The sequence below is a fragment of the Lygodium microphyllum genome, chromosome 20 (assembly GCF_053477565.2).
Source record: "Lygodium microphyllum isolate KBCC chromosome 20, Lygodium_microphyllum_v1.1.10, whole genome shotgun sequence".
Taxonomy (NCBI): domain Eukaryota; kingdom Viridiplantae; phylum Streptophyta; class Polypodiopsida; order Schizaeales; family Lygodiaceae; genus Lygodium; species Lygodium microphyllum.
Genome location: NC_141154.1, coordinates 40,821,248 through 40,826,065, shown reverse-complemented (window position 1 = coordinate 40,826,065; position 4,818 = coordinate 40,821,248).

Here is a 4,818-nt window from a genome sequence, read left to right as displayed (position 1 = left end):
TTTTTCAATATCCAAGAATAGCCTTTTATAAGGCTCATATCAAGCCTTGCATAATATTTTAGGCTTATTGATAATAATCAATCAAGGCTTCTACATGCATTCATATGCATACAAATAAGATGATTCATTCCCATGATTACCTCTAAAGTCAAATATATAAAATATATTTTTTTTCTAATTAATCCAAACAAACAAATATCTTAACACAAAGCATTTTCCCGCACTGTCCACAAATCCACTGATCGACATTTATAGAGGCCCTAAACAAGAATAAAAGTGTGTCCTATTGATGCCAGGAGGCATATTCCACGGTGGATTTCGTGCCACAGTGGATTCCATGAGGTTTTGCGGTGGATTCCATAAAATTTTATTACCGGGGCTCATACACAAAGTGGATTCTTTGTGCAAGAAGTCGATGGGGACGCCTATCCTTTTTGGGCGTTTTGTTAATTTTATGTGTACATGGGTGATTCCATAGCGGGTGATTCCGCAAAATACATATTTAAATTAATAAACATTTATGAGTTTAGAGTGTGCACTCGTAATAAATTAAGGTTAGGATTGATTTCTAACCAATTTATTTATGTAGCTGAAGACTGCTAGGTATTCACTTTTATCAGTTTATTTGTATTATTTTTCTAACAATTGTGAATGCTTCAATTGATGTGTAGAGCAAGCAGCGGTGGCAGTGGAAAGCATTGGAGGATAGCGTGTATTCAAATTTATCATCAATTTTTTATGGGTGCATATCTTAGGCATGGCGCCTATATTTTGCTGCACTTATTTATCAAAGCGCTTGACATTTATTTGTTATTTTTTTATGCGCATGGGCGCACAATTTAAATATTTGTATTGGACATTGTATTTGGGTACCGCCTGACTTCTTCGGCGCCCATTAGCTTTAATTCTTTATTGGCACAAAAGCAAAACTCAAAAGCTAAAGCATGCTATTTTGTAATTTGGGCTATTATTTGAGCTTGAAGATGAATAATATATGAAATACATGCTTTGTGGAGCGCTCACACAAGGCATGGGGGGAGATTCCACCCAATTGATCTCTTGTTCATGTCGTGTAAGCTTTCTTCATTGATTTGTGTTCAAAAAGTAGAGTTCTTTTGTTCTTGGAGACCTTCTGACGCTCACTACGCGCGCATACGATGACCGATCTGTGCACGACTGGTATCAAAGCGAAGCTGAGATCAAGAGCTTCCAATCGCTTACCATCTTGCGCGAAGGCGGAGCTTTTGGAATGATCGAGCTCTACAGAGAGTTTCGTCGTGAACGGTCGATACCAGCGTGTTCCTGGTAGTCAAGAACCCCCTTCTGCACCCTCTGATCATGAAAGACCAACCTCTATAGGCGAGGGACCGGTGGCAAAGTACCTTCATCAAGTCGTGATATACAGATAAGCAAATTTTTCCTCCATAGCCAAAAGCTTTCAAAGCTTTAACACAAAGCTTATTAAGCTTTATAATAAGCTTAATTAAAAGCTTTCTACCATGAATTTCTACACCTGCGGTGGTAGTATGTACTGCCCGCCGTCGACGCTGGCGAGGACATATTCATGTCCTAAAAATCCACGCTTGATCAAAAAAGCCTTAAGCTCTTAAGTCCTCCAAGTACTCCAAGCTTTCTTAATCCTGCAAGTCACAAAGATCACTAAAGACTTACTCAACAACTATTTAAGAGGCAGTTCACACGCAGAAGGACACGAACTAGTCTATTGCTCTCTGGTAGACCCTGTTCACACTTGCAGACTTGCTGAACCAGTTTCAGCAAGAATAGAAGTTCATACGCTGTCGTCCTGTTTAGGGCTAAAGGTCTATCACTGGGGCTTAGTGCAGAAGAGGAGTATGGGATTCAAAGTTCAGGAAAGGGAAATAGGTTGGGGTTTAACAAGATCCAGGATTTAGAAATGATTTAGATGGGGAAGAAGAATTCAAGCTTTTTCTCTATGTATTTAGCATACATGAATGGAATAAATAACTCTATCTTGATTACATCAAATGCCTCTGGATACATACACCATAACATAAAGGATATTTTCAGATTCTCAATCCAAATATGAATATCAAATGCAAGTTCTAATGGCTTTTATTTCAAGTACATAGATGGCTTTCAACTCTTTGGGACAAGTATTATGTTGATAGACTTCAAATACATTCAAGATTTGGGCCAATGGTACATGAAATGCATTGAAGGAGCATAATTTTAGCTTCAGCCCTGTTTTAAAACAGAAAATTCCAGCCCATAATCAAGCTCAAAATGAGTGTATAAACTCATGAAGAAGCTCCTTTAATCATTAATGAACAAAGTCCTGATAAAAAGAGGTCATTTTCTTCCATTACAACCACATAAATCTCTTGTTTGCTCATAAAAATGGACAAGAACAGTGGGCTACCCTGTTTATGACTGGTTACTTCAGCCCATAACAGCCCATACACCTTCAAAATCCTCATCCTTTGCTTGCCCCAAAGTTACTCAAGTACTTGGGTACAAGTCGGGCTTCATTGGACCAAGAATGAGGTAGACAAAATGAGAGAAGTCATGCATAAGAGCAGGCTGAATACTTTTCTCTCAGATTTTCCCCTTTTATAGATTGTCATAACATGCATTTTCGTTAGGCCAAATGGACAGATAAGTGGAGCTCTCACCGTGTTTACATCTTCATCTTCTAGTCCTGTTGATCTCCAGTTTGCATGCTCCAAAGCATGCACCATAGCTCCAGCTCTTTCCCAGTTGCAGTCAGGCTGTGCAGCCTGCATTTTGCGCCAAAAAATGTGAGCTACTCCCTGCTCAGGCCCAGGTCACTTTTTGATCTACTCAGGTCACTTGCTGGTCACTTTAGTCTATTACTTCGGGTCCCCTGTGAACCTAGTGGACTTTTGGCAACTTTTGGCATTTTTCTTGAGTTCTAACCATATTTTTGTACTTGAATCAATGTGATTTATCCCGCAGACTGTCAATTACTTCTAGCTGACCAAGTTGTAGGTTCCCATAAACTTATTTTTCATCAATATACATGGTACAACTAAAAATTATATGCTAAATACAAAAGAACTTATGTAACTAAGTTGGTTATTGGATAACAATGTTTGAATTTTGTATGCAAATTCCTCATACGACTCCCAGTGAAGTTCTTTTGTGTTCATAAGAATCCCATGATTTATATTATGAACAGTAAACTCTTTGACATTCACCCCCTCCTAACCTGCACATCCTCCGGCATGTGCCATTTCATAAGATTACAGGTTAAGGAGGGTCTTCTTCTGTCTTCAAGTAGAGGGCTCATATCTAAGTCATCAAGCTCATAAGTTGAAGATTCTCTTCGTTTGAAGAGCTTGATTCGTTTCCCGAATATTGGTATTTTAATCATGGTCCCATCCATTTCAGCCAAAGTGTAAGTAGCATTATTATGTACTACTTTTACAACATATGGTCCAAACCATCGCTTGGCTGACTTCCTATGAGCACTATATTGATTGTCCGAGCTACTATCATAGACAAGTACCCAAGCATTTTCTTGAATAGCTCTTGGACGGAGTCGATGATGCTTGTCAAACCTCTTCTTATTCTTTAATCTTGCTGTTTTCAGCCTTTCAATGGCTGTCTTGACATCTTCTGGCCTTCTTTCAAGTTGCCTTATGCGTAGAGTCAGCAATTCTTCTCTATTCAAGCCCTCATCCCAAGGTAAGATACTCCATGTGATAATGGACTCTTCAATAGGCATGATAGGTGGCTGTCCATATATTAGTTCAGCCGGCATATAACCTGTTACTACACTATGGGTAGTTCTATCAGCCCATAATGCGAATGGTAGCATTCTAGGCCATTCCTTCATCTTTCCTTTGCAAGATTTTGCTAAAGCTTTAAGAATTGGTTGATGACCTCTTTCACTCTTACCATTGCCTTCAAGGTTGTAGGCTGAAGTAAGAGATAGATTAATTCCCAATTGAGCAAAGAAATGGCGAGCCTCATCAGCATCCAATTCTCCTCTATCAGTAGTTACTTTGGCAACACATCCATACCTGCAAAATACTTCTTCAAGTAAAAATCTACAAACAGCATGAGTAGACTTTATTGTCAAGGCTTTTCCTTCCACTTGATTTGCGAGATCTTCTCTAGCAAGTACTAGATATCTCATGTTCCAAATTCCTATAGGCATGGTTACTAAATCAATAACCCATATATAGTGAATGGATAAAGGATAGGTAGGTTAAAGCCCATCTCTATGCTTTACCATAGAGTACATTTGACAAACATGACAAGACTCAACAAAATGCTCAATGTCTTTATACATGTTTTGCCACCAAAATTTCTCTTTTATTTTGGAAAAATTGCCCCATATGCCTCTATGACCAACCAATAGGCTTTCATAAAATTCTTGCGTGACCTGTCTTTGAGTCTTCTTGTCTCCTAAGACACGAACAGGTGCCCTTCCTTTCTTTTTCGCATGCCTCCAAAGGTAACCATCTTTAAGAAAAAAGCCATAAGATTTTCTCTTAATTCTCTTGAACTCTTCATTAGACCAATCTTCCTTCTTTGTCATAGTGCTAAAAAATTGGCCAATTTTTAGCCAATCATCTGCATAATACTCCTCTTTAAAGTGTGAACAAACCATAACAAAACATTGAGCATGCTGTCTACTAGCTGCCCACTGTCCTTCTTTGGTTATTTCATTCTTCCTTACTGATGTAAAATTTGTTTTAGCAGCTGAACCTGTTGTACTTGCTATAATTATTGTTGTACCTGCATTTTTGACTACTGAATCAACATTAAATTCAGCTGTACTTGCTGTTTTCAGATTTGTACATGCAT